Source organism: Gymnoscopelus braueri (genome assembly GCF_963280865.1).
Source record: "Gymnoscopelus braueri genome assembly, chromosome: 5".
NCBI lineage: Eukaryota > Metazoa > Chordata > Actinopteri > Myctophiformes > Myctophidae > Gymnoscopelus > Gymnoscopelus braueri.
In genome coordinates, this window is record NC_137606.1 from 54040469 (window position 1) to 54050519 (window position 10051).

Below are 10051 nucleotides of genomic sequence, written 5' to 3' on the forward strand. Positions count from 1 at the left end.
TACTGCTGGTCTGGAGGTGGTGGGGGGGTGTACTAGGTACTGCTGGTCTGGAGGTGGTGGGGGGTGTACTAGGTACTGTTGGTCTGGAGGTGGTGGGGGGTGTACTAGGTACTGTTGGTCTGGAGGTGGTGGGGGGTGTACTAGGTATTGTTGGTCTGGAGGTGGTGGGGGGGTGTACTAGGTACTGTTGGTCTGGAGGTGGTGGGGGGTGTACTAGGTACTGTTGGTCTGGAGGTGGTGGGGGGTGTACTAGGTACTGTTGGTCTAGAGGTGGTGGGGGGGTGTACTAGGTACTGTTGGTCTGGAGGTGGTGGGGGGTGTACTAGGTACTGTTGGTCTGGAGGTGGTGGGGGGTGTACTAGGTACTGTTGGTCTGGAGGTGGTGGGGGGTGTACTAGGTACTGTTGGTCTGGAGGTCTGGAGGTGGTGGGGGGTGTACTAGGTACTGTTGGTCTGGAGGTGGTGGGGGGTGTACTAGGTACTGTTGGTCTAGAGGTGGTGGGGGGGTGTACTAGGTACTGTTGGTCTGGAGGTGGTGGGGGGTGTACTAGGTACTGTTGGTCTGGAGGTGGTGGGGGGTGTACTAGGTACTGCTGGTCTAGAGGTGGTGGGGGGTGTACTAGGTACTGTTGGTCTGGAGGTGGTGGGGGGTGTACTAGGTACTGTTGGTCTGGAGGTGGTGGGGGGTGTACTAGGTACTGTTGGTCTGGAGGTCTGGAGGTGGTGGGGGGTGTACTAGGTACTGCTGGTCTGGAGGTGGTGGGGGGTGTACTAGGTACTGCTGGTCTGGAAGTGGTGGGGGGTGTACTAGGTACTGTTGGTCTGGAGGTGGTGGGGGGTGTACTAGGTACTGTTGGTCTGGAGGTGGTGGGGGGTGTACTAGGTACTGCTGGTCTGGAGGTGGTGGGGGGTGTACTAGGTACTGCTGGTCTGGAGGTGGTGGGGGGGTGTACTAGGTACTGTTGGTCTGGAGGTGGTGGGGGGTGTACTAGGTACTGTTGGTCTGGAGGTGGTGGGGGGTGTACTAGGTACTGCTGGTCTGGAGGTGGTGGGGGGTGTACTAGGTACTGCTGGTCTGGAAGTGGTGGGGGGGTGTATAGGTACTGCTAGTCTGGCTATGTTGTGTAAGCAGTTCTGTCTCTTTATGTAAAAAATAAAACACATTGGTGCTGATTCAGTTCATAACATGGCAGGTGCTTGCTTATTAATTGCTCACGCCCCGCCCCCTCTGTGTTTCTATTGGCTGGGCTTTAAACAGCCATAACTCCAGCCATAACTCCAGCATCGAAAACCTACAAAACTTGCTAGGTGCACTTAGATGGCGAATAGGGACAGGCTGTAATTGTTTAAGCCCCGCCCCCTCTGTGTTCCTTGACATTAATGGACAGGGATTTAACATTGTTCCTTAATGAAATTAACTCATCAAAGGCACTGCTCACTTCACACTGGGTGTGATTTTTGGTCGGTGTAGCCGCCCCTATAAGTGGGGTTGGGACACCTCATTAGTACACCCTTCGCTGTACTGTGATTGGCTGACTCTATTGGCTGACTCTATTCAGCACTGTGATTTGCGAGCGAGACACATGATGACATTAATAACCTATAAATAGGACTATGCACTTAAAAAAAACTACCACACCGCCCACTTCCCACTGGGTGTGATTTTTGGGCGGTGTAGCCGCCCCAATATGTGAGGTTGGGACATTGACATTTGCTGCACTGTGATTGGCCACCCATTGTACACCCCTAACCCTGCACTGTGATTGGCCACCCATTGTACACCCCTAACCCCTACACATTCATTGCAAATCTATACTTTTCTTTAAGTGAGCTCCCATCACTGTGATGACCACTAGCTGCACTGTGATTGGCTGACTCTATTGGCTGACTCTATTCAGCACTGTGATTGGCTAGCGAGACACATGACACATGTGCATAGTCCTATAAATAGGACTATGCACTTAAAAAAAACACATTCATGGTTCTTTTTAAGTGAGTCATGGGTCTGTGATGACCACACCGCCCTCTTCACACTGGGTGTGATTTTTGGGCGGTGAAACCGCCCCTATATGTGAGGTTTGGATATTTGCACCCCCCAATCCTGCGCTGTGATTGGCCACCAGTGTACCCCCCTAACCCTGCACCGTGATTGGCCAATCACAGTCTATTCAGCACTGTGATTGGCTAGTGAAACATGACACATGTGCATAGCCCTATAAATAGGACTATGCACTTAAAAAAAACACATTTATGTTTTTTTTTTAAGTTAGGGGTGTACAATGGTTGGTCCACAATATTACTTTTCTTTAAAGAGCTGGTGCCATGTTTTTGCACTTTTTCTGTTTTTCATGTGTCTATGAGGTTGATAGAACTTCATAAAGCCCCCCGGTGGTGTTTTTATGGTGTTTTATGTCTTCTCTGACTATTTGGAGTTTCTTCCTGGAGGCTGAAACCTTGAGGGTCAAACGTGCCAATAGAGAAACAGCGCTTTAGTGACATCACAAAGCCATACCCTCCCCCTCATTATCATAACACAACAGGTGTGGGCATGAGGAGGAGGAGGGACTAGGACAGGTGGGTGGTGCTAAGGTGGTGGAGGAGGTGCTAAGGTGAGAACCAGGTATACTTCATGAACTGGAGGCGTGTCCACATAAAAACATAATTTTAACAATATCTGTACATTTTTTTTTGTTGAAAAAAATCTTCACATAATAATAATACCTTATGATCAGGTTTTAGGGTTGAAAAATATCATGGCACCCCATCTTTAAGTGAACTTCCATCACTGTGATGACCACTGTGACCACACCGCCCACTTCACACTGGGTGTGATTTTTTCTATGTAGCCTAACTTTTCAGCTGATTGCCATACACACTGTATCGTGGGCCCCGTTTTGAGGGCCCCAGTACCTTGAGCACTGCACAATGTAAAGCCCTATTGAAATTGCAATGATAGGTTAGGGCCTGAGCACTGCACAGTGTGAAGCCCTATTGACATTTTAAAGATTATTATTTTATCGATAATGAATCGTGATTTAGAGGGCCTAAACGTACTCGAAAGGTTGAGCAACTTTGCACACACATCACAAGTGGCGAAAAATTACGTATCTTAATTATCTCAAAAAGGGGCGTGGCCTAATGGCCCAATAGCGCCCCCTACAAAATGTCAACTTCAAAGCCCCACAATACGATTTCATTTATGTCAAGATAAGTTATGACAGGGGTGTGAGGGCCGCACAATTGCCTTTCGCAGGCCGCAATAGGCCTTATTCACATCGGGTCACATGACATCTGTTTACTTCCTGGTTTCCATTAGGAGGGGATCAGTCTATTTTCTCCTTTGACTTACATGCATTCTGCTCATCAGACACAAGCCAACTAACGTCTTATTTCGAAAGGTAAAGTTATTCTAATACTGTGTGCTGTATTATTATCTTGTTTTCTTGATGATGTTATTGTTCTTTTACATCTTACCATTTGGAAATACTAGATAGATTGAGAATGCTAGCAATGTTACCTGCCTGTGTAGAACACATAGGCTTATTTTAGCATTTCCTTTTTATACCAATATATATACTCACCATACAGTGGTGTAAAGTAACCAAGTACATTTACTCAAGTACTGTACTTATGTATGATTTTTAGGTATTTTTACTTTACTGGAGTATTTACAATTTCCAGTACTTTTACTTCTATTCCACTGCATCTCAGAGGCACATATTGTACTTTTCACTCCACTATTGCATTGTGAGCTTGTAGATCTGCTATTTTCATAAGATTTTTTATACATTTGAAAACTGGGACATTCTACATATGTACATAATGAGTACTTTCTACTTTGGTACCTTAAGTAGCCTACATTAACATTTTGATACCAATACCTTTTACTCAAGTAAATTCTGAATTTCTGACTTTCACTTGTAGTATATATATATATATATATATATATATATATATATATATATATATATATATATATATATATATACATACATACATACATACATACATACATACACATATATATATATATATATATATATATATATGCTACAAGTGCTACAAAATCTTATGAAGATAGCAGATCTACAAACACACAATGCAATAGTGGAGTGAAAAGTACAATATTTGCCTCTGAGATGCAGTGGAGTAGAAGTAAAAGTACTGGAAATTGTTAATACTCCAGTAATGTAAAAATACCTAAAAATCGTATAAGTACAGTACTTGAGTAAATGTACTTGGTTACTTTACACCACTGTATGGTGAGTATATATATTGGTATAAAAAGGAAATGCTAAAATAAGCCTATGTGTTCTACACAGGCAGGTAACATTGCTAGCATTCTCAATCTATCTATTAAAGGCAATGTCCAAATGGTAAGATGTAAAAGAACAATAACATCATCAAGAAAACAAGATAATAATACAGCACACAGTATTAGAATAACTTTACCTTTCGAAATAAGACGTTAGTTGGCTTGTGTCTGATGAGCAGAATGCATGTAAGCAGAATGCTTGCAGCTGTCATGACCGGGGAATCCTTGGGGGAATATAGTGTTTATATTAGAGAGACACACACACACACACACACACACACACACACACACACACACACACACACACACACACACACACACACACACACACACACACACACACACACGCACTCGGCCGTTGAGCAGGCTAGTGGTCTAACTAACTATATATTCTGTCCTGTCTTTGTCATTGCAGAGCTGAAAAAGAGGCAGTTTGAGGTATTGTATGACTACCAGTCACAGGAGGATTATTTACTGGAGCTCAAAGTGGGAGACATCATTGACTTCATTAAAAAGGTACATTTATACCCTCACCTGGATAACACGCTAAGCAGCAGGAAGACAACTACTGTATTCACTAACTCCAAGGGGGGCTAGGTGACCAGTAGTGTAGTGGTCCAAGTACGATGGTGCACCGTGTTCTCACAGTTTTTATGCAGTTGCACACATGCACACGTGTCCACACATGCATGTGTGTGTCCACGATACTCTGGTCTCACACCGCCATCCCTATAACCTTACATCACCAGGCTTTCACACACCATACCATATAGCTCAATGAACCACCATGTTAATCTATGTTTCAGAGCAGTGTAGCTACTGATGAAGTGCTTCTAATGACATTAATGATGAGAGATTTTTCCAAAGAAATGTGTCAGAATTATTATATTCAACAACAACAAATTCACTCAAATGTATAAATGACTTTACAAAAAGCGATCTCAGTTGAATACAACCAACAACTGTGTGTCATTTCTGATACTTTAGCACAAACCTGTTAAAAATGAATGAGACAGGTGCAACGTCTTTCTCCAGTCAGCCTCATAGTTATAAGAACTAGAGAACAGACCCCACCTATTTATTTCAATTAAGTTGCTCACCCAGTGCATGAAGCAACGGAAGTACCCTCTACTTCCTGGAAGTGCACTCTACCTCCGCATTTTTGGAGCCCTATTTGGTGCCCAAATGTGGCCGATTCGAGTACCAGGCAGGCACACTATGGGTTTCAGGCAATAGAAGCATGCGCAGAAACATCGTAAATGCGGAAGTCTTGCAATTCCAGATTTAGCAGAATCAAGGAACTTAGATAAGAAGGAAGGGACACAGGGCATGCGCCATGACACTCATGGGTGACAAACACGCACCGGAAATTTGATGAAATACATTGCAGTGAATGGGAGCCGGCTAGACCAGCTCATAAACAAACACTATATCTGAACGATAGCGACCTTTGTCATATAATCGGTTCAGGAATATAAAAGAAGACATGCCACAGGTTTTGTTGTGATCGCTGGTTTTTCGATGTGCGTAATTTAATGTACATAATTTTATTGAGGCATCTAAACAGCGGCAGGTATCGTTTCAGGTTCAGTAGTATCACAACATTTGGTTGTCAGACTGGCGATGATGGTCTTGCAATACTTTGGCACGTTTGTAAACGTACTTTGTATTCTTTAGATGCCTCTATAATATTATACAGTGTACACATCGAAAAGCAACACCGCAGAAAACAATGTGTGATATGCCTCATTTTATTCATCTTTATTTTCCACAGAATATTCCATTCTGGTTCAAATAAAAACATTTCACTCATCAAAATAACATCCTCGGCTCAGGCGGCGCAGTGTTAAAGTCCCTGTGAATCCACGATGGTGCATCCGGCTTTGTCCGGCGTCTATGTGAACACAATTGGCCCGTGTTGGGGTGAGGGAAGCCGGGAGGGGAGGGTGTCTCTGCATGTTGGCTAGGGCGGCACCTGTCAGTAGGGAGTGTTGGGCAGGAGGAGTAGGACCAAGGCCCAACGTCCTCCCGGTGGGGGCTCCTCACTGGCAGGTGAGTCAGTAGGATACTTGATTGATTGATTGAATATTTTATTAGGCAAAAAAAGTAAAACAGCACAGTTACATTTAAAATACTTTGTCTAACAGGTCCGTTCATAAAAGTCCTTGCGGACTTGTTTCCAATGAGGGCCTTGGTATTCAATTCATAGACATATATAGTGGCACCACAGTTCGAATATCATTACAAAAAAACAGCAAAAAAAAAATAACACTATGTACAACAAAAAAAAAGAAAAGGGGGGGGGGGTCTGCTGTCTAACGGGAAAATGGTACTACCTCCTCTTTTGGCCTCCTGAAAGGTGATTTTTTTAAGGCTCTTTTAAATGAGCCCAGCGAACTGCATTTTTTGAGGGATGGAGTTAGACTATTACAATCCTGGGTGGCAGTGCTGTAGAAGGAGAATTTGCCCATGTTTGTTTTATGGGTGGGTGGTACCAAATTGTTGTTAACGCTCCCTCTGGTAAATACAACAGCAGTGACAACACAGAAATGTGTGAGGGGAGGAATTAATTGGGGGGGAAAATGGGTTAAAAATAATTGGCTACTCTGAATTTTAGGAAACAAAAAATAAATAAAATCACATCCTCAAAATAAACATAAAAACACAAACAACATAAATATGACCATACATTTTTGTGTGCGTTAAATGCATTCTTATATACATTTTTTGACTATTATGTTTCATCTTTGGAATCTTCTTCATATATTTTGGTTGGAAATGTTACTCTCCAAATGTACTTTCAGAGCATGTTAAAACACCTTATGTCTTGTACCTTCAGGTTGATGACGCTGGCTGGTGGTACGGTAGCTTAAATGGCAAGTTGGGGTATTTCCCCTCCAACTATGTCAAAGAAGTAGAGGCATTGGGAGCTGAGACAGGTAAGACTCACGAGCTGGCTGGGCTTCATTAAACGGGCAACACCATGAAAATGAAAAAATGTTTCATATTTCTTTTAGTTTTTTTGGCCTGCCCTCCGTCTATTCTACCCTCAATAAATAAATACATGAATAAACAAACAAACTAACAAACAAATCTGAACACTCTGGCTTTAACTTTCAATTCTGAGAATGTCTCTCTGAACAGGCAATTTCATTTGCTACTGGCCAATCAAAGCAGGCCATGGCTTTGGGCTTTCGAAAGAACATGATTTCCGATCCTCCATTTTGTTAATTACGGCCAGAGCACTGCACCTTTGCAAAGTGCTATTGTAATTGTAAAGATTATTAGGGCTTGAACACTGCATCAGTGCAAAGCCTTATTGAAATTGCAAAGATTATTATTTTGTTGATAATTAATGGTTTTTTTGAAGGCCTAAAAAGTTGGGCCAAAAAGTTGCATTTTAATGGTCTCAAAGGGGGCGTGGCCTAAGGTGGTGGGGGGTGTACTAGGTGGTCTGCAGGTGTTTTTTTTTTATTGATTGACATTTTTATTAGGAAAAAGAATGTAAAACAACACAGTTACATTTATAATGCTTTTGTCTAACAGGTCCGGCCAAAAAAGTCCTTGCGGACTTGTTTCCGTTGAGGTCCTTGAATTAATTTCATAGACATAATAGTAGCAACCAAACAGTTCAAAAATCAACATGAAAATACAGAGGGAAAAAAATACCACTATGTACAAAAAAAAGCATGAGAAAATAAAAAATATATACAAAAAAGGGGGGGGGGGGAAAGCATGAGAAAATGAAAAATTATATAAAAAAAAAAAGCATGAGGAAATAAATATTATGTACAATAGAAGGGGGGGGGGTCGTCTGTCTACAGGGAAACTGGTACTAGCTCCTCTTTAGGCCTCCAGAAAGATGAGTTTTTAGGGCTGTTTTGAATGAGCCCAGCGAACTGTTTTTTTTGAGGGATGGGGTTAGACTATTCCATTCTTTGGTGGCTGTGCTGTAGAAGGAGAATTTGCCCATGTTTGTTTTATGGGTGGGTGGTACCAGATTGTTGTTTATGCTCCCTCTAGTTTCGTGACTGTGGGTGTCACTAACTTTTTCGAGGTATTTATACAGATATGCGGGTATAGGGGGCATTTCGGGCAAATCTGCATTTACAATTTTGAAGACCAGTCCCATTTTTAGTTGTTTAACCCTGTCTTCCACCCTGAGCCAGCCTAGGCTGGCAAAGTGAGTGGGAGAGAGGTGGGTCATGGGCCCCAGTCCGAGAAGTAGTCGAATCAGTTTGTTTTGAGGTTTGAAGCTTAGTCTTCAGTGACACTGAGGTGTTGGAGTACCAAGAGGAGCTAGCATAGTCAAAAAGGGGCTGAATCAGGGCCCCTGAGAGGGTCCTGAGGGCCTGAGGGTTGACAAAAGAGGAAACTCTGCCCATATAGCTGGTTCTCTGGTTTACTCCTTTGACCACCTTTGTTGCCATGCTTTCACCTGTCAGGTATTTGTCAAGAATACACTACTGGTCTGGAGGTGGTGGGGGGGTGTACTAGGTACTACTGGTCTGGAGGTGGTGGGTGGGTGTACTAGGTACTATTGGTCTGGAGGTGGTGGGGGGTGTACTAGGTACTGTTGGTCTGGAGGTGGTGGGGGGTGTACTAGGTACTGCTGGTCTGGAGGTGGTGGGGGGTGTACTAGGTACTACTGGTCTGGAGGTGGTGGGGGGTGTACTAGGTACTATTGGTCTGGAGGTGGTGGGGGGTGTACTAGGTACTACTGGTCTGGAGGTGGTGGGGGGTGTACTAGGTACTGTTGGTCTGGAGGTGGTGGGGGGTGTACTAGGTACTACTGGTCTGGAGGTGGTGGGGGGTGTACTAGGTACTATTGGTCTGGAGGTGGTGGGGGGTGTACTAGGTACTGTTGGTCTGGAGGTGGTGGGGGGTGTACTAGGTACTACTGGTCTGGAGGTGGTGGGGGGTGTACTAGGTACTGTTGGTCTGGAGGTGGTGGGGGGTGTAGGTACTGTTGGTCTGGAGGTGGTGGGGGGTGTACTAGGTACTACTGGTCTGGAGGTGGTGGGGGGTGTACTAGGTACTGTTGGTCTGGAGGTGGTGGGGGGTGTAGGTACTGTTGGTCTGGAGGTGGTGGGGGGTGTACTAGGTACTACTGGTCTGGAGGTGGTGGGGGGGGTGTACTAGGTACTACTGGTCTGGAGGTGGTGGGGGGTGTACTAGGTACTATTGGTCTGGAGGTGGTGGGGGGTGTACTAGGTACTGTTGGTCTGGAGGTGGTGGGGGGTGTACTAGGTACTACTGGTCTGGAGGTGGTGGGGGGTGTACTAGGTACTACTGGTCTGGAGGTGGTGGGGGGTGTAGGTACTGTTGGTCTGGAGGTGGTGGGGGGTGTACTAGGTACTACTGGTCTGGAGGTGGTGGGGGGTGTAGGTACTGTTGGTCTGGAGGTGGTGGGGGGTGTACTAGGTACTACTGGTCTGGAGGTGGTGGGGGGTGTAGGTACTGTTGGTCTGGAGGTGGGGGGGGGGTGTACTAGGTACTACTGGTCTGGAGGTGGTGGGGGGTGTAGGTACTGTTGGTCTGGAGGTGGTGGGGGGTGTACTAGGTACTGTTGGTCTGGAGGTGGTGGGGGGTGTACTAGGTACTGCTGGTCTGGAGGTGGTGGGGGGTGTACTAGGTACTGTTGGTCTGGAGGTGGTGGGGGGTGTACTAGGTACTACTGGTCTGGAGGTGGTGGGGGGTGTAGGTACTGTTGGTCTGGAGGTGGTGGGGGGTGTA